The sequence below is a fragment of the Struthio camelus genome, chromosome 21 (assembly GCF_040807025.1).
Source record: "Struthio camelus isolate bStrCam1 chromosome 21, bStrCam1.hap1, whole genome shotgun sequence".
Lineage (NCBI taxonomy): Eukaryota > Metazoa > Chordata > Aves > Struthioniformes > Struthionidae > Struthio > Struthio camelus.
Window position 1 is genome coordinate 39543 of NC_090962.1, and position 20524 is coordinate 60066.

The 20524-nt window shown below is 56.3% G+C and overlaps 1 long non-coding RNA gene across 5 annotated transcripts; it reads right to left on the minus strand.

The window, feature by feature from the left end:
- Window positions 1-8158: 8158 nt before the first annotated feature.
- On the minus strand, window positions 8159-20492 carry LOC138061822 (uncharacterized). Of its 5 annotated transcripts, none has more exons than XR_011135761.1 (5): window positions 15346-15426; window positions 15011-15149; window positions 12849-13010; window positions 10819-11283; window positions 8159-10460 (listed from the first exon to the last, which is right to left on the minus strand). It is a non-coding gene; the product is annotated as an uncharacterized lncRNA (long non-coding RNA). The 5 variants fall into 5 exon arrangements; XR_011135762.1 differs by lacking the exon at window positions 15346-15426 and adding an exon at window positions 15268-15282; XR_011135764.1 differs by lacking the exons at window positions 15011-15149; window positions 15346-15426 and adding an exon at window positions 20379-20492.
- Between the last annotated feature and the right edge of the window lie 32 nt (window positions 20493-20524).

The window sequence follows — 20524 nt, forward strand, 5'->3', positions numbered from 1 at the left end:
CAGCTCTGGGGCACAGGGAAACCTGCCAGAGTAGTCCCGAGGGCACCAGAGGGGGCCCTCCAGGCGTGTGCCTAGCCAAAAGACAACTCTGGGGAAGAGGGAGGACCTCCATGGCGGCCTCTGGGGAACAAGAACAGTCCCAAGGGGTCTGGAGGGCCTAAAGAGGACTCTGGGGCACAGCGTTGGGTTCAAGAGTCGTCCCGAGTATACTAGATGGCTGCTAGGAGGGCCGGAGGGCCACAGCGGGGCTCCAGGACAAACCAAGGTCTCCCCAGGGCTTCTGATGGGACTAGAGGGGGGCTAAAGGGGCTGGACGTCCAAAAGACACCTCTGGGGCCCAAAGGAGGCGGCTAGAGTAGGCCATAGCACACTGGAGGGGGCCTTCAAGGGGTTTATGGGGGCCAGCAGATGTCTGTGGTGAGAAGAAGGTGGCCTAAAGGGGGCTCCAGAGCAGAAGAGAGGGCTGCTGAGGGGGCTGGAGGGCCAACCCAGGGCTCCAGAGGGTTTGTGAGTTGACTCCAGGGGGCCTAAGGGGTCTCGAGGGCCAACATACAGCCTCGGGGAAGAAGACAGGCCAAAAGAGTAGCCCAGAACACACTAGAGGGATGCTGAGGAGACCCGATGGCCAACAAATTAAAACCTGGGGAACAAGGGTGACCTCAGGAGGGCTTCAGAGGCAACTAGACAGTTCCTAGCCAAAGGAACTATTTGCCAGCGGAGGGCTGGCAGACAGCTCTGGGCAGCAAGGAAGACACAAAGAGTGGTCCAGAGTGCCCTGGAGTGGTGCTAAGGGGCCTGAGGAGCCAAGATACAGCTTTAGGGCTGACAGAATGTTGGAAGAGTAGGCTAGAGCACACTAGAGGACCGCTTGGGCCTCCATGTCCCTGAAAAATGACTCTAGGGAACAAGGAAGACCTGAGGAGGGGTTCTGAGCAGATAAACAGGCTCCTGTAGGTGCTGGAGGGCCAGAAGACAGCTCTGGAGCACAACAAGCATCCGAGGACTGGTTCTGAGTAACAAATGCCTCTGGAAGGTTTCTGAAGGGACTAGAGGGCCAACAGAGGTCTGTGGGTCAAAATTCAAGGCCAAAGTGGAGAGTAGGGCAGCCTAGAGGGGTGCTAAGGGCTCCAGAGGGTTAACACAGAACTCTGGGGTACAACGAAATCCTACAGGGCAGTTCCAAGGGGACTACAGGGGTCCTAAGGGGTCCAAAGGGCCTGACTGTTCTGGGGCAGAAAGAAGTTTGGAAGAGTCATTCAGAGTGCACTAGAGGGATTCTCAGGGGTCTAACATTGCCAAAAAAAGACTCAGGGGTCAGGAGGGCCAAAAGACAGCTCTGTGGCATAATAAAGGCCTCTAGAGGGGTTCAGGGGCGACTGGAAAGGTTCTAGTGGGTCTAGAGGGTCAATAGAGCTCTCTGGGGCACAGGAAAGGCCAAAAGATGGGTACCGAGTTCACTAGAAGGGTCATAAGGGGGTTATATGATCAAAGGAAGCCTCTGGGAACAAAGGTCCTAAAGGATCCTGAGGGGGAAAAGAGAGGTCCTAAGGGATCTGGAGGGCTAAAAGAGGGCTCTGGGACACAATTTTGGCCAAAAGAGACACCTAGAGTAGACTAGGGAGGTTGTAAGTGGGCTAGAAAGAAAAAAAAAAAAAAAAAAAAAAAAGCAAGGGGGCACAATGAAGACAAAAGGAGGGGTTCTGATGGGACTGGAGTGGTCCCCTGAGAGCTAGAAGGCTAACAGAGGGCTCCTGCACAACGCAGGCCAAAAGAGGGGTACTGAAGGAATTAGGTCCTAAGAGAGCTACTGGACCCCAAGAGGGCTCTGGGGCACTACAAAGGCCTCAGGAGGGGTTCTGAGGGTACTAGAGGGCTCCTAAGGACTCTACACACCCAAGAGAGCCTCTGGTGCACAATGGAGGGCTTCTGAGAGGATTGGAGCAGGCCTAGGGGGACTAGACATCAAAGAGAGGCCTCTAGGGCACAGTGAAGGCTTTGGGAGCAGTTTTGAGGTAACTAGATTAGAAAATGGAAGAGTCTTGAGAAGATTAGAGGGCATTCATTGGGTTCTAGGATGGCATGTCAGAAGGATGTCTCCAGCTCAAATCAAGGGCTCAGGAAGGGGTTGTTAGGGAGCCCAAGGGCCAAAGGAGGCATTCTGTGGGGATTAGATGCCGGGGTCCTGAGGGGAAGAGACAGCACACAGTGGGCACTGGGGCACCCCAAAATGGAAAAGGACTGGTTCTGATGGGACTAGGTTGCAAACGGCCCTGGAGCGCGACAGGAGAACACAGGGTTCTGGGGTGCTTTGAAGAACAAACATGGGGGTTCTGAAGGGAGTAGAAGATAATTGAGAAGGCATAAGGCAGGCTGCAAGGAAATGGAGGGCTATAGTATGCACTAAGAGGCAAAGAAGGAGAACAGAAAGGGATCTGAGAGAAACAGAACTCCCAAGGAGGAGCTCAGGTGGGATTTGGGGGCATTTAGGCAATGCTGGAACACAATGAAGGCCAGCAGTTTTGAGGCTACATGCCACATGGATTGATTTTGATCAGACTAGAGAACACAGAGAGCTCTGAGGTAAAAGAAAGGAAGATGGAGGAGTCTTGAGGGGACTGGAAGGAAAGGGGACCTGATGGGATAGAGGGCACACAGAACGGTCATAGGGATAGGGCATAGAGAGGACTCTGTGGTGCAATGAATAGAAAAGGAGGGCTTCAGGGCACACTGAAAGGGTGCCATGAGCGCCCAGGGTTCTGGAGTGCCCTCAAGGCAAACAAAGGTTCCTGAGGGGAGCGTGTGGCAATCAGAGGGCTGCTGATGGGACTAAGAGACAGTGAGGTGGGCCCTAAGGGGCTCAGAGGGCAAACAGAGGCATCCTGAGAGGACTACAGGGAAAAACAAAGGCTCTGGGATGCACTAATGGCAAATGGAGGGGTTTTGAGGGACCCAGAAGAAAGAGAGAGGGGACTTAATAGGACAAAAGAACAAACATAGGAGTCTTGATGCTACCAGAAGACCCACAGACACTAAATGGCAGAGTAATCATGCAGGAACTAGAAAGCAGCAAAGACTTCCGAGGGGACAGGAGAACAAATGGAGTGTCTTGGAGCACACCTGAAGGCAAATGGATAGGTCCTGAAGGAACTAGGGAGCAAACGGGTGAGTCCTGGGGTGATGAGGCAGAAAACTGAAGGTTCTGGGACATTAACTCACCTGCCATAATCCTTCCACTTGGACCCTGCCTCTTACCTCTGAGAAGCAGGCCTTTGCTTTCATTCCGCAGGCAGCTGTCAGCTGTTGCGTAGTCTTGGCAGACAACTTGAGGATCACTGCCCAGGCAGTCTTGACCTACAACACCATGTGCTCAGAACAGTTCTCAGGAAGTCATGTAGAGTCATAACCTGAAGGGCAAAAAGCAAATCTCTTCAGGACAGTTCTTATTTCATCATAGGAGCATTTTCCCCCTCTCTTCTCCGCTGTACTGCCTCTAACAACACATCTTCCTCATCACCCTTTTCCCCTGCTACTTCTACTCCTGTCAGTTGCCCCTGCATCTTAGTCCTCTAAAGCACCTGTTTCTCATCCACATGTACTTTTATGTCCTGTTGCCCATTCCCCCTCCTATTTGTCCTATACCAGGCAGCTGAGACACCCTGGCCTAGCTCTTAGCCGCACACCCCTTTTGATCCGGCCAACAGCTCTAACAGAGCAGAGGGCAGCACAGAGGGTGGATGCGAACATAGCACACCTAGGCACTGAGCAACACAGAAGCAGCAGCAAGGCATCCAAGAGATCCCATGTTTGTAAAGAAAATATGTAGAGGCAACTGGGGATCCTCTGCAGCTGTGCCCAGGGCTCCTGGAGGCTCTTTCCACCCAGTTAAAGGTAGCTGAACACAGTGACCTTGGGAGGCAGTGACACAGTCCCTGGGGCTGCTGTGGGTGCCTGCGGCTGTTCCAGGGTCTCTCCGGCTCTTTTAGGGTCCTCGGACAGCCACAGTGCTGGTTGCGTTTCCTTGTGCTGCAAAACAGGACAGCTTTGCACCATTCCCTCCCAGCGCCACCACTCCTCCTAGTTGTTGCTGCCTACCTGGCCCCAAGCCTGAACAAAGCTATGACTATCAGGAGCCCCCACCGCCCCTCACACTCTCCCTGCCCTCCCCAGGGACAATAGGGACATCCCCAGGCCCTGGGGAAGAACCCTGTCTGGGCACACCAGAGATGGAAAATACTTCCTGCCCTGTACCAGGGAAAGACAGGGAAATTCCACTGCCTCGGTGACCCATGGACACTCTCCTGGGAGCAGCAAATGTCCAGTGAGGAACAGAGACACTGGGCCAATGCTGCAGGGCTGAGAAGGCACAGACACCTGGAACTACAGCTCCTGGTATGCCACAGAACACAACGTGGCCAGCGGGTGGGAAACCCGCTGACAGCTGCACCTCCTGCCACCTCGAGAGACACAAGATGGTCTCCCAAAAGCCCAGCAGGGGAAGGTAACACCTGCCAGCATGCCCTGCAGATTAAAATGGCCGCCGGGAAAGCTACTGCTGGAAGACTACTCCTCCCGGCATGCAGAGCGAAGCAACATGGCCGCCCGGAAGCTCAGTGCCGGAAGTTTACTACTCCCAGCATGCAGAGTGAAACAACATGGCCGCCCGGAAGCCCCTTGCCGGAAGACGACTGCTCCCGGCAGGCAGAGCGAAACAAAATGGCCTCCCGGAAGCTCAGTGCCGGAAGTTTACTACTCCCGGCAGGCAGAGCGAAACAACATGGCCTCCCGGAAGTCCCGTGCCGGAAGACTACTGCTCCCGGCACACCGCGCAAAGCAACATGGCCTCCCGGAAGCCCCGTACCGGAAGACTACTCCTCCCAGTATGCAGAGCGAAATAACATGGCCGCCCGGAAGCCCCGTGCCGGAAGACTACTCCTCCCGGCATGCACGGCGAACCAACATGGCCGCCCGGAAGCCCCGTGCCGGAAGACTACTCCTCCCGGCATGGCCCGCAAAACAACATGGCCGCCCGGAAGCCCCATGCCGGAAGACTACTGCTCCCGGCATGGCCCGCGAAACAACATGGCCGCCCGGAAGCCCCATGCCGGAAGACTACTGCTCCCGGCATGCCGCGGTCCTCAGCGCTCTGTGAAGCTTGACCCTCGGGCGATTCAGTTCCTTCCCGTCCCAACCACCCTCCCGCCCCCTGACACCCGGACGCCGCCGAGCCCGGAGCGCGGCCCCGCGATCCCCAACCCCGGCCCGAGATTCCCCCGACGCCGCCGGACCGGCCCCGGGTCAGCTCCGACACTGCCCCTGCCCCCACTGCGACTCTCCCAGGCCTTCCTCTGGGATCTCTCCTTCCCCCGCCCCCCCCGACACGGTCCCGGTCTGACCCAGGACCCCTCGGGCCACTCCGACCGCGCAATAAACCAACCCCGCCAGCCCCGACGCCCCCCCGTCCTCCCTCCCCCCACACCACTGCAGCCCCGACGCCCCTTTTCTTTCCTCCTCCAGCCCCGGTGCAACCCCTTCCTCGTTCCACCCTCGCCCTGGCGCCCCCCTTTTCTCTCCGCTCCTCGCCCCATCACAGCCCTGGCCCCCCTCCTACCTCCCCCCCAGCCCCAGCGCACCCCCTTCCTGACCACTCCCCGTGGCCCCGGTGCTCTGCTCTTCCCCACCGCCCCGGTGCACCGCCATCCCCGGCGCAGTTTCCGCTGGCCCGAGATGCTCCCGTCTGCCGGGACGCGCGCACCCCCCGGCCCCGCTCACCTCCTCCGCGGTGCGGCCGCAGCGCCGGTCCCGGCGGGCGGTGCTCAGAGGCAGCTCCGTTGTCCCAGACCGGCCCCTGCACGAGCTTCCTCCCGACTGCGGCCCCAGCCCCGGCGCATGCCTGCCGTGGCCATCAGCCCCACCTGGGGCTTGTTCCAGCCCCAGGGCCCACAGCTGCAGCCCTCAGGAACCAGGGGAAGGGAATTACCCTCAGCCCCATCAGGGACAGCTGGGGCTGCCAGGGCAGCAGAGGCACCCCAGCGCCTGAGAGGTGCTCGCTAAAAGCTGAAGGGAGAGCCCTGGGCTGTACAGAGAGGAAAAGGGAGTATTCAGGGCACAAGAGAACAAATCGAGACCTCTGGGTGCAATAGAAGTTAAAAAAAAATATTACCAGGTGATGATAGAGCAAACAGAGTGACTCTGGGGGCATCAAAAGGCAAAGGCAGGACCCTGGGGCACACCAAAAATCACCCAGAAAACTCGGGGACAGGGGAGAAAGATAAACAGAGAACTTTGTGGTGTGCTGCAAAACAAACATCGGGCCCCAGGGCACGCGGAAAAGCACACAGAGGGCTTGGCAGCAACCCAAAACGTGAATTGAGCTGTCCTGAGGACCACCAAAGGGCAAATGCAGGGCTCTTGGGCAAACTAAAATTCAAGTGAAGGGCCTTTGTGCACACTAAAGGGGCCACAAGGCATGTCACAGGGCTCAATGCAGCTGACGGCAAGGTGCCTGCAGGCTCCCCCTTTCCCCAGGAAAACTGTCTCCCAGCACCAGGCACACAGGCCCCCGCCACCGACACATGAGGGACATTGCGGAGTGCTGAAAGCAAATCTGAGGGCAGTCTGGGGACTTCACATGGCCCTGGGGGGGGCCCTGGCTGCCCCCAGGATAATGGAAAACTCCACCAAGAGCCCCAAGGGTCGAGGCAATACAAGGGAAGTTACCCCGAGCCCTGTGAACAACACTGGGGTCCCTGGGAACCACAGGGACCCCCAAGTACAAAGGATGTGGGGACCAGCTCCCAATCCCAGACACAATGTGTAACCTCCTCCCCTGGGCATCATCTTCAGGCAAAGCGACAGCAGAAACCACAGACACGAGCGCAAAGAGTAAAGCAACTGTTTATTGTTTTACTGCACAGAAGCAACACCTGAGAGAGAGTCTGCCATGGAGCTCAGTGCCAGCATGCTTCTCCTTACCCTGTGACACCTGAAGAGTCATCTCTGCACCAGCGTTCGTCGGTCCTTTGGGGAAGGGTCAGCTCCTGCTGCTGCCCTTGACGCGGCAGGCGTCTGAGTAGCTGACAGCCTATCCCCTCTACTTTTTCCTTCAGGGATAGGATTCAGCTCTGACAGGTGAGAGGATCTTTGATCTCTGATCCTGCCTGTCTGCACTACTGCCCTACCCCAGACTAGAGCCCTGCAAGACACTTTCACAGCTCTCACCTCACCTGTCACATCACCACTCTCAGTGCGATGGGCCTGCGCCTTATCAAATCCAGACCTCAGGTCAGTGCACAAAGCTGAACGCTGGGAACAGGGGAAGGTTAGGAACCCCAAAGGAGGGTTTGCAGCCTGCTGCTTAGGCTTTGGGGCTTACAGTTTATTATCTAAGGATTCAGCCCTTGTCATTTATCAGTAAGGCGTAAGCCCTGAACCCTATGTGACAAACTGCAAATCTTGGAACCCAAGTGGTTGCTTTAAAATTTACGGATGAGGTTGGATTTTAAATCCTGCACCCTGATCGCTAAGTCAGCGAACTGTAAACCCTGACTGATAAAGACAACCCCACAAAATAAAGTAATAAACCATAGCCCCTGAGTGACAGACCCTCAACAACAAACTAAACAATAAACCTTAAGTGAAAAACTCCAAATCCTCAGCTTTAAGCAAGAAACACCAAAGTACACATGAGCTTGCAAGTTTTGCCCACAGCTTAAGAAGTTTCCCCTTCATTTAGAAGTACAGCAGAACAGGAAGATATGCATCAGAATCACGTTACAGTTGCTGTTTATAAGCTTGGTCTTAGCCACCATTCAAATGTGAGCACATGCAAGAATCGCTCCACAGGACTGCAGTAAGCTGCACTTCCACTGAACCTACCTGAAACATTGCAAGCGCTTATTCAACTCCATTACAGACAATTAATATTTTTGGTCCCCTCAGTTCCATGGGCAAACATCCACAGCCAGTGACACCAGCAACCACCTAGGGGACAACCACCTTCCACCTCCCAGCCCTGCACACACACAGTGCAGCCCCAAGACTTAGCTGTGTCCACGCTGCAAGTCAGAGCTCGACCTTCATGGCCAGCCACAGATCTCCGCAGAGCTCCCAGCTGTGACACCGCTCCTTCGACTGCCAGACTATGCTTCAGCACCTGCAGAGAAGCCAGAACAGTTACTGAGAGGCCAGGCAACTGCACAGCCCTCCTAGAACTACTCCCTTGTCCAAGGCCCGTAACTGTTCCCACAATTATGACTGACCCTCTACACTGCTCCAGTCACTCTCTCAGACTCCGTTTTATCGCAAGAATGTCACGGCAGCCCTCACATACAGTCAGGCTCGCTCAGGCACTCGGTCACCTCCAGCCTTCGGTAGATGGTCCTCCTCAGGGAAACTGTGCCGCTGACGGACACTCTCAGAAAGCACTGTCCAGCCAAGGCAGGATAAAAACTAAGGCCTCCAAAAGCTCCAAACCCTGGAGAGACTGAGCTGATGGGAAACTGACTCTGGCCTGGACAATGACAGAAGAAGGATTTTGCTTCACTTGCTCAGGCTGCCTAGCACGTGGCCCAAGTCAGACAGACCGTGCTGGAAATCCCTGTGACGTGACAGCGTGTTGGAAAGCAGAGCTGAGCACAGGCTCCTGGAAGAGGAGCAGAGTAAGGCTGATGTAGGGAAGACAACAGTTTGCATAAAGTCAGAAAACAGGGCTCAATGCCAGCGACACAATCACGACTCCAACTGCACCGCGCAGCAGCCCTGTCTGCGCACAGGCAGACAAGACACAGTAACTGCAGACTGCGCTGACGTGTAAGACGGACAACAGCAGCTCCAGACTGCCCTAGCACACCCTGCCCTACCTGCACCTGTCCTAACACCCAAGTACTCGGAGCCTCTGCTAATCTCTACCACATGCTAATGTCTACCACATCCCCCACAGCATCTTTGGCCCATTAGTGCTCCCCCACTGCACATCCGCAGCCCCATGCCTCTGCACAGAGTCGCTGCAGGGGTATCTGACATGACCTGAACCAGGCAGATTGATGGGACCCTCTGGTTGCTACTGATTGTCTCTGCTGAGCACCAATTGCCTCTTGACACCTTCCACACCAGACAAAACACAAAGGAATGATGAACCTTCAGCTGGACAGAGGGACAGGGAGCAGAACAGAAGAAAAGAGGGATAGAGAGCTTGGCTGACAGATGGAAAAAGAAAGAGAAGGACAGAGACCTAGCCCCAGGGTCAGGGCCCTGGACAAAGGAAGAGAAAGAGAGGACAGAGGGCCAGACAGGTGGAGGGCTGGACAGAGGACCAGGGAGCAGAAGAGAGAAAAAGAAGGATGTAGAAGTGGACAGAAGAATAAAGAGAGGAAAGGAGGGAAGGGGAAGCAGACAGAGGGACGGGAAGCAAAAGAGAAGGGTGGAGAACCAGACAGAGGAACGGGGACTGGAAGAGAGGGAAAGGGAGCCAGTCAGAGCAATGGGAAGAGAGTGAGAAGGATGAAGAGCCAACCAGAAAGGTGGAGAGAAAAAAAGAGAGAGGGGAAGTCAGACAGAGAGATGAGATAGAACAGGGGAAAAGAGGCATAGGGAGGCAAATAGATGGATGGGGAGCTGAACAGAGGGACAGAAATAGAAAGAGAAGGCTGGAGAGGGGGACAGAAGGCTGTAAAGGTACAAAGAGACAGACAAGAGCAGAAGAGGGATGGGGAGCTGGACAGAGGAACAGCGGGCAGGTAGTGGGACAGAGAGGGGAAAAGGATGATGGAGTGCTGGATAGAGCGATAGGGAGCCAGTCGGAGGGAGGAAGATATCGACAGAGGGATGCAAAGAGTACAAGAGGGATGGGGAACTGGGCAGGGCACTGAGTAGCTAAACAAAGGGACGGGGTATCGGACAGAGCTACGGGGAAAGAAAGAAAAAGATGGAGCGCTGGACAGAGGGACAGCGAGTGGAACCAGATGGATCCAGACAGCCCGGAACAGCCCTCAATACGCTCCAGTTCCACTCACCTACTGAGCTGCAGAGCTCTCCGCGCACTGCTGTGCGGAGGACCCGCAGCCACACCGAAAGGCACGTGGAGGCCACTTGTGGGCCTGCTTGCCTGTATCCCTACACCTCCAGAGTGTCTGTGTCTGCAAGACCGAGGGTGCACCCACAGACCCAGACTGGGAAGGAACCTTGTGTTCAGTCACGGTATTTTACTATTCCTCATGCATTAGCCCCTTTCAGACCTTCATATGCATGTGCTTAACCCCAAATTCTCTCAGCCCTTAACAACTTCAGTACTCATAGCACCTAGTTTTTCCACACTCTCAAATCTTCCTTGCTCTTTCCTGTCTTGTTTGAAAACTCTCCCAGACCTCTCCTGTACTTACATGCTTCCTTAAGACAGCATCACCAAAATCAACAAAATGGGTTGAGCTGCTCCTCTTCAAGTTGCCGGCCCTCGGAACGTTATCCTGCAAATAAATCAAACCACAAGGTCACTGGGAGATTCTTGTTTTAGAGCTTTTTTTTTCCCCAAAGCTTTAATTATGGCTCCCTAACCTGGGCAAATCAGATCCTCCCTTAAGCACTGTAAGTTTTTATTCTGGGGTCCCAAGTTACTGTTATTACATTAAGCAGCAAAGCAAGGCAAAGACAGGTGGGGTCACAGGTTACTCATCTAGCGACAAAAATTCTTCTTTTAGGCCTCACTGTTTATTCCAGGTACACAGACAAAAATAAAGCTCCAAACAGGCAGGTGAAGCTTCACACAGACCTTGTGACTATTCCCCTTCTCCTTTCCTGGTCCATGAATTGTGGCTTATTACTCACAAGTCCAGTGAGGATGCAGCCAACCTTCCTACAGCCGAAGTTCTTCAGCAGGACCACGCAGAGAATCTTTCCACCGGCATTTGGATTCTCCTGGCCGCTCTTGACTCGCTGTAACTTACAAAGGTCTGAGAGCCGTAGCCTGTAGTTCTTCATGGCAGCATGTAGTCGATCCCCGATGTTCTGAATACCTAAGATTAACACAATTTATAAACACAAAAATACTGCCGCTATAGGGTGTACAGTCAAGCTAAAATTTCTGCAACCAAAGAAAAACCCTCCGTGTCTGCCAGAATGAGCCATATGCATCAGCGCCTATAGCTCAAGGCTAGCAACCCCTCCCAGGTGACGTTCTTCTGGCAGGCTGCGTGTCTGAACTCCTCCGTCTTGCCTAAGAGTCTCCGCTGGGACATTATAACTTTGTCAGCCAGCGCTTGTTGATGGAGGCACGGTAAAATCCATCATCCTCTGAAAGTATAAAGCAAAGCAAAAAAAAAAAAAAAAAAAATCAGAGCTCTGCAGAAAATCATAAGACAAACCCGTTTATATGCACAAAAGCAGATCTAATATACACACAAGCAAAGCAAACGAGCACAGGCAAGCCACAAATACCGCTTCCCCCAATTCCCCTTTTGGAAGCCATGAGGACACTTGGGTTGCTGTGAAAGGGAAGTTAGACTAAGTAGCCCCTAGAGCTTAATCTTTCAGAAGCCTTCTGTGTCCACATTTTTGGCACAACCGCGCTCTACCCCTCATTCAATTCAGATGCACAGAAGATGATCCGCTTCTTGGTACACTTGCACTGTAACTCCCCCCTTGTTAAGATCAGTGCCCACTGTGCCACCTGGACAGAGGATACTCTGCTGCCTATTCATTTCCCTGACGTTAGCTAGTTTAGAGGGAATTGAGCAGACTGGACTGTATCTACGCCATCAAAGGTAAAAGTCTCAAAGATAGTTACAGCCCGGATTGCTGCTAAACAGTCTTTCTCACAGCCAGAGAATTTTTGCTCTGGCCCCAGAGGGGATGTAGGGATGCTGCTACTGGCACCCACTTTCCCTTACCACTGTTTTCTAATGGTGCTCCTCCCACGGAATCAGTAGATGTGGGAATCCTTACTGAAAAAGGCTTGCCTTGTCCTGGGAATTTGAGGACATGGAGATTTCACAGCTGCTTCTTTCAGTTTAGTGAAAGCAGCATCCTGTTCCTTGTTCCAGCTCCATTCCTGACTCCTTTCCCGTAATTCCCACCATGGTCTGCTGATACCGGTAAAGCTACATTAACACTGCTACAAGAATTTAAATCCTGCAATTGCCCTAAGTTGGAACTGATGAGAAGGAAACTTAATTCCACAAAGCTTTAACATTTCCTCTACCTACCTGTCTTCCTGTTTTCCCAAACACAATTCCCATGTCATTAACCTGGGGTTGCACCAATTGAGCCTTCCTGAAATTCACCTCTTAATTTTATAATTCAGACACTGCTGTTTCTCACTTCCTCTTCGGGAACTTTGGTCACTTGACTATCATTCCCCTAAGATAATAAGTTGCTGTCTTGTAGCTCATAAAATATGAGCTTTCAGAGATACATAAAGTCACACACAGAAAAATATATGTATGCAGCATACTTTTCGTAACACATACAGATGCATACATATAATCTTCTGTTACACGTTGGTGATCTGATATCCTGATGACTATTCCTAGGGATCTTTCCTCAACAGGAGGAATGGGATTTCTCTTCTTGGGAGATGGAGACAGCTTTCAGTTGGTTCCATTTGATTTTATTACTTCAGCTTGCTTACGTTTTCCTGGTCTGTTCAATTTCAGCCATAGCAATTAATCTAACAAGTATTATATCTTTTCCTTTTTGTATACGGATATCAGATAACAACACCAAACAGAAACAACCAAAGCAAAACTGAGGCAGACACAGTTAACAATATCCAAAGGGTAAGAATGGGTTACTTGGTCCCCAGTGCTGCCCCCGGAAGACAGAAATAACAGGGATTTGTTATTTGTTATAATAGTTACCTTAGTTACCCATGGTGGAACGCCTCCTTCTGTAGCAGTTTCTGGTGATATTAAGGGTCCATTTTTGCTTCCTTGTTTCATCCAGTCCATTAGGTATTAATCACAAAAAACTGCTTGTCCATCTTTTCTCTTTGTCAGCATTTGCTATCGTTGCTTCCATCTCTGTAACAAACAGATAAACTTGCATTTTACCTTCAATGAAACGCTTACATTTGTGCATGTTCTTTTTCTCTTTACCATGTTCTTTTTCTCTTTTTTCTTTTCCTTAAAGGAAAGGTGCTATAACAGCACTTGGCATCATACGTTACAGGGTAAACAGTTTGGTAACAAAACATACAGCAACTAGGGCTAGGTTATTAGACAGGCAGGCACATCACCTAGTACACACCTATGCCATCTTCCATGAAACCTTAGTCTGGTTCAGTATTATTGTACCGTTCAATATCCTTTCTCAAACCCTTGTATACACGTGCTTAACCAACAATTCTCTCAGTCTTTAACTACATGGAAGAATGACAGCACTTAATTTGCCTGCCTCTGTTTCAAACCTGTTACCTTTTTGATACATCTCCTAGATTATTCCTCCTATACGTGGATGCTTGCCTTAGAGGCAATGACCAAAGGTGAACAACTGGATCACTAGGTCTAGCTGCTTCTCTTCAAAACGTTCTCCTTCAGTGGACTACCCTGCCAAACAAACCCAAAAGACTGATGAGGCCACAAGGGTATAGATTTTTTGCACCACTTCTCCAGGGCTTTCAGGGTGATTGACATAACCCCTGCTCTTCACATTACTCAAAGCTACATTCATCTACTGCCTAGGACTAACCTGTTTCTATTTGAAGAGGGGGTTGTTGTTTGTTTCAACTTTACGTATAGTCCATAATCTGCTATGCATCATCTCTAGCCCTTTCTGCTTTCACAACGCTTTTGGTAATTAAAGGTGGTAATTAATAGCACCCGTTATTGTCCCATGGATTGGAGTAACACATCTCTCCTTCTCTGAGGACGTGCCTAAGACCCACACTTTTTTCTACAGTATGGTTGGGGGCTTCCCATAGCCCTTCAGCGTTCTCTTAGGCTTTTCCTGAGCCTTTTATTTTTTTAGGTTATTCCTTAGCCTGCAATTGTATGTTAGTGTTCTCCTTAAGCATTGCACAGAGCACAATTGTCCTAGACCAGCCGCATTTAGAAAGTCCTCTTGCAGGCACAGAGCGTTCTGAGAGGTGGCTCAGAAAAAGAGAGAGAAAAATCGGTTTGTCATCTGTGCACCCACCCGCCAACATTCTTCACCAAGAAGTGCTGCAAATTCTCTTTTCTCCAAAGCAGGACTGAGTCAAGGGGGACACAGATCACACCCTCTAATTAGGACACCTCGCTGCTGTGGGGACAGGGTCTAGGAGTGGTTTTAGGACTGTATGGGGCTTGGAGGGGGAAAGTCTGGAGTCAGTGACAATGTTGTGGCAGGGTTTGGAGGCATTTTGGGGTCTGTAGGGGTGTTAGGACAGGATCTGTGGGTGGTTTCTTGGCTTTTGGGGGAGCTGGATGCAGGAAGGGTGGGAATCTGCAGGGCCCTCAGGGCAGGGGTGCCACCCCAGATGCGTACTGAGTGCACAGCAGTGCTGCATGTGGCTGTCAGCTTTGCAGGAGAAGCCACTGGAGGAGGAGGAGGAAGGATCTACGAGCTTGTACAGAATGCCAGAAGAGGCAGCAGGGAACTCACCAAGAGCCCAGAAGAGCTGTGAAGGACCCCACCTTCCAGACAAGAGGCATCAGGCTGCTGTGCCACTGCTGGAGACACCCACACCCCCGTGCAGCATACGCGTGCCTGGGGAGATGTAAGAGGCAACGGAGGACCCATCGACACACACTGGACTGGGGAACCCCACAGCTGTGGGGCAGCTGTGCAGGAGGGCGCAGGGCTCAGCGAGGCTCAGCAGGGGTTACAGTCAGTTGGTGCCCGGGTTGGCTGGGGCCCACAGTCTGGGCCTGCGACTGGGGGAGGCCTCAGGGTGCCTGGGCGTATTTTTCCCCTGTCCACCTTCTCGTTTCTCTAGCTACAACTCTCAAGTGAACGTTCTCGGCGCTGCGCTAACTGCACCTGGCTCAAAGTGACCTTAAATCGGTTTGGTCCGGTAGTTTTAAGCTTCCTGGCGACTTACCAGCACCCTCGGGCAGGCCCGCCGCGACGGGAGCCGTCCGCCCAGCGCCGCTCCGGGGCCCGCCAGCCTCGCCGCTCCTCCCGGCCGCCTCCGCAGGGGCGAGCGCCCGCCCCGGCCGCGCCGGGGAGGAACCGGGGCCCTGAGGGCGACACGCGGCAAACGGACGGTCAAACCCGCGCTGCCGGCAGACCCTGGGCCGCGCTGCCGGCGCGGCGCGGCACCAGGCCCGAGCCCCCTCCCCAAACCTCGCCCCGCACCTCCGCCTCCACGCAGCGACGGCCCCAGCGGGCAGGAGACCACCTGGCGCCCGAGGCCACCCGAAGCAACACGCTCACCTCACCGAAGCCCCCGCATCCTCGACTCCGGGCGGCCTCGGCCCTCACCCGCCGCCGCCCCAGCGAAAACTCCGTCCCCGCGCGCCGCCATGCTGCTCCCCGCCGCCGCGCATGCGCCGCCCGCCGAGCAGGGGGGGAGGGGAGGGGAGAGGAGAGGAGAGGAGGGGAGGGGAGGGGAGCGGAGCGGGAGCAGAGCGAGGCGGGGAACGGCGCCCCCGCGTGTTCCCGGCGCGGGGCTGCAGCAGCCCTGCTCCCGCACGCGCACTGCAGCCCGCCGCCCCCGCCGCGGCCCCGCGGGGCTCGCGCTCAGCGGCGGGGGCCCCGGGGCTGCTCGGTCCGTGCCCGAGAGCCCGGCGGGGATCAGCGAGAGGGCTCCGGTGCTGCACCGGTGTGAGGGCACCGCGGAGCAGCGCCGAGGCGGCACTGCCCGTCCCCGCGACAACAGGAAGGAAGCACCAGGACGGAAAAGCACTCTGTGCTACGGGTCTATGAGCACGGGGAAGGGGCGAGGAGCACGGCCCCTTCGCTTACCCGTTACCCAAACACGGCAGAGTAGGGGCGAACACGGCGACCGGCACTGCGCGGGTACGCGCCGGCTAGCTGCAGTTATTCTCCGTGTGCCGGCGAGGGCAGTGGCGGCTGCAGAACTGGCGTGTCGACACCGGAGGGCAGCAGTGAGCAGGGGAAATTCAGTGCGCATGCGAGCGCCTTACCGCTGCAGTACCGAATTTTGGCCAGCCGAGGGCACCAACGAGCCACGCCGAAACCACTGCGCCTGCGCCCCGCTTCGCCTGCAGTACCGATTCTTCGCCAGCCGAGGGCACCAACGAGCCACGCCGAAACCACTGCGCCTGCGCCCCGCTTCGCCTGCAGTACCGATTCTTCGCCAGCCGAGGGCAACAACGAGCCACGCCGAAACCACTGCGCCTGCGCCCCGCTTCGCCTGCAGTACCGATTCTTCGCCAGCCGAGGGCAACAACGAGCGCCGACGAGCAAGTGCGCCTGCGCCCCGCTTCGCCTGCAGTACCGATTTTTCGCCAGCCGAGGGCACCAACGAGCGCCGACGAGCAAGTGCGCCTGCGCCCCGCTTCGCCTGCAGTACCGATTCTTCGCCAGCCGAGGGCACCAACGAGCCACGCCGAAACCACTGCGCCTGCGCCCCGCTTCGCCTGCAGTACCGATTCTTCGCCAGCCGAGGGCAACAACGAGCGCCGACGAGCAAGTGCGCCTGCGCCCCGCTTCGCCTGCAGTACCGATTCTTCGCCAGCCGAGGGCACCAACGAGCCACGCCGAAACCACTGCGCCTGCGCCCCGCTTCGCCTGCAGTACCGATTCTTCGCCAGCCGAGGGCAACAACGAGCGCCGACGAGCAAGTGCGCCTGCGCCCCGCTTCGCCTGCAGTACCGATTCTTCGCCAGCCGAGGGCACCAACGAGCCACGCCGAAACCACTGCGCCTGCGCCCCGCTTCGCCTGCAGTACCGATTTTTCGCCAGCCGAGGGCACCAACGAGCGCCGACGAGCAAGTGCGCCTGCGCCCCGCTTCGCCTGCAGTACCGATTCTTCGCCAGCCGAGGGCAACAACGAGCCACGCCGAAACCACTGCGCCTGCGCCCCGCTTCGCCTGCAGTACCGATTCTTCGCCAGCCGAGGGCACCAACGAGCCACGCCGAAACCACTGCGCCTGCGCCCCGCTTCGCCTGCAGTACCGATTCTTCGCCAGCCGAGGGCACCAACGAGCCACGCCGAAACCACTGCGCCTGCGCCCCGCTTCGCCTGCAGTACCGATTCTTCGCCAGCCGAGGGCAACAACGAGCGCCGACGAGCAAGTGCGCCTGCGCCCCGCTTCGCCTGCAGTACCGATTCTTCGCCAGCCGAGGGCACCAACGAGCCACGGCGAAACCCACTGCGCCTGCGCCCCTCTTCGCCTGCAGTACCGATTCTTCGCCAGCCGAGGGCACCAACGAGCGCCGACGAGCAAGTGCGCCTGCGCCCCGCTTCGCCTGCAGTACCGATTCTTCGCCAGCCGAGGGCACCAACGAGCGCCGACGAGCAAGTGCGCCTGCGCCCCGCTTCGCCTGCAGTACCGATTCTTCGCCAGCCGAAGGCAACAACGAGCGCCGACGAGCAAGTGCGCCTGCGCCCCGCTTCGCCTGCAGTACCGATTCTTCGCCAGCCGAGGGCAACAACGAGCGCCGACGAGCAAGTGCGCCTGCGCCCCGCTTCGCCTGCAGTACCGATTCTTCGCCAGCCGAGGGCACCAACGAGCGCCGACGAGCAAGTGCGCCTGCGCCCCGCTTCGCCTGCAGTACCGATTCTTCGCCAGCCGAGGGCACCAACGAGCCACGCCGAAACCACTGCGCCTGCGCCCCGCTTCGCCTGCAGTACCGATTCTTCGCCAGCCGAGGGCACCAACGAGTGCCGACGAGCAAGTGCGCCTGCGCCCCGCTTCGCCTGCAGTACCGATTCTTCGCCAGCCGAGGGCACCAACGAGCGCCGACGAGCAAGTGCGCCTGCGCCCCGCTTCGCCTGCAGTACCGATTCTTCGCCAGCCGAGGGCACCAACGAGCGCCGACGAGCAAGTGCGCCTGCGCCCCGCTTCGCCTGCAGTACCGATTCTTCGCCAGCCGAGGGCACCAACGAGCCACGCCGAAACCACTGCGCCTGCGCCCCGCTTCGCCTGCAGTACCGATTCTTCGCCAGCCGAGGGCACCAACGAGCGCCGACGAGCAAGTGCGCCTGCGCCCCGCTTCGCCTGCAGTACCGATTCTTCGCCAGCCGAGGGCAACAACGAGCGCCGACGAGCAAGTGCGCCTGCGCCCCGCTTCGCCTGCAGTACCGATTCTTCGCCAGCCGAGGGCACCAACGAGCGCCGACGAGCAAGTGCGCCTGCGCCCCGCTTCGCCTGCAGTACCGATTCTTCGCCAGCCGAGGGCACCAACGAGCCACGCCGAAACCACTGCGCCTGCGCCCCGCTTCGCCTGCAGTACCGATTCTTCGCCAGCCGAGGGCAACAACGAGCCACGCCGAAACCACTGCGCCTGCGCCCCGCTTCGCCTGCAGTACCGACTTTTCGCCAGCCGAGGGCACCAACGAGACACGCCGAAACCACTGCGCCTGCGCCCCGCTTCGCCTGCAGTACCGATTCTTCGCCAGCCGAGGGCAACAACGAGCGCCGACGAGCAAGTGCGCCTGCGCCCCGCTTCGCCTGCAGTACCGATTCTTCGCCAGCCGAGGGCAACAACGAGACACGCCGAAACCACTGCGCCTGCGCCCCGCTTCGCCTGCAGTACCGATTCTTCGCCAGCCGAGGGCACCAACGAGACACGCCGAAACCACTGCGCCTGCGCCCCGCTTCGCCTGCAGTACCGATTCTTCGCCAGCCGAGGGCACCAACGAGCGACGCCGTGGAAATGCGCATGCGCCCAGCGGCTGCCTGCAGTACTTGCTGTTCGTAGCGGAGTGGTGCAGGGAGCAGTGTCGGGGCGGCGCGCATGCGCGAGGCGGCTGGTTGGCTGGCGGCCTTTCATCGCTCGAGGGGCACCAAGGAACCGATGCGTCCAGGACGCATGCGTTCGTCGGCTGGTTGCACTTTTGGGGTGGCATCACCCGAGGGCAGCATGGAGCACATCTGGGGCAGTGCGCATGCGTTAATCCCCTGCCTGCAGTACTGGTTTGTAGTCACTTGAGGGCAGCAGGGATTAAGCGGGTCGCCCCCCAATGCGCATGCGCCACTCCGCTTGCCGCAGCCGCGAGCCGGTCTGATCCAGTGCGCATGCGCGACCCCGCTGGCCTAGGCCGGCAGCGGCCGCCGCCGCTCCCCGCACCCTCCGGTCGGGCCGCCCCGACCCTTTCGTACCCTCCCCCCGGGCACCTGTGTCCTGCAGGAGGAGACGGTGGCGGGGACCTCACGAGCACCCCGTGTCCCGGCGGCGGCGCAGCACCGGACGCAGCAGCGCCGAGGGGTGGTGGCGGCGGCGGCGCCTGGGGCCAGCAGGCCTCGGGTGGCAGGGCGCGCCGGGTGCCCGCAGTCAGGGCCCAAGGCAAGGGCCCCAGCCGGGCCTCGGCCTCGGCCTCCTCGGTTTCTGGCAAGCGTGCTTACAGCCGTTTTTCCATCCGGACAGGGAAAAGAGCCTCCTGCCAGTTCTGCTCCTGATTCCTTTCCAGAACCTCCCACTGCGGTGCTCTGCTGCTACCACAAAAGTGACGGATACGCCGCTCTAAGAAACGCGACCCTCTTCCTCAGCACTGATGGGAAGGACCCTTTATTTCACACAGCACTTTAACCTTTCTTTTTCTGTCAGCGTGCTGTTTCCCCAATTGCTGTGCACTAACCGGCCTTGAATCCTGTCCCATCCAGTCAGTTTTAAGGCTCAGGCACCTCGCTCTCGCAGCTCTTCGTCCGTAGCTCTGCCCACCACAGCACTGTCCACGAAAGGTAACGTCTTTCCTACGTCTCTGCAGGCAACCCATCTAACCTGTCTCTGACGACGACCACGTGTTAGTGCAGGCGCACTGTGAAACTCCAAACAGACCTGAGGAAAGGCGTATTGTTTCTCTCTACATGTGAAAGCCAATCTGTAAATCGATTTTTCTCCAGTGAGGGCAGTGACCAGGAAACAGCCACTTGTTATCATCTTGTCACTTACTGACGCCCTTGGGCGCACGAGGTATATCGCAGCTATCCTCCCCTGCTCGTGGGACAGCCTGCCTCCCCACATCTCCAGGCCATCTGCATCTACACGAGCGAGGGTTAACTCCTGGGGAGAACACACGTATATGAACGCAAGCACCATATGAGGGAGGACATATGCAATGGCAACACAATCTCTGCTTTACATGCAGTTACGACAGTAAGGCAGTAAGCCAAACAAACACCATTTTCAAACTTTCAAAGCAACGAACTTATAGAAACACCACCAAAAAATCCAAACTGTGATGAGGATTTCTCCAGAGTTGGCCCCACCTAGTTTTTTCACGCTCTCCAATCTTTCTTGCTCAAACAGTAAGCGACGTTTCCACAGAGCATACTTACCCTGTTAAAGCATGAAAACATTAGTATTCTGAGCTTTTGCGGTGCCAGAGGAAAGAAGCTGATAAGGCTTCTGTAACAGCGATCCCGGCCTAGACGCTATTGCTACTAGAGAAAGACTCGATCGCGGCCTCCCCGGGGGGAGCGGG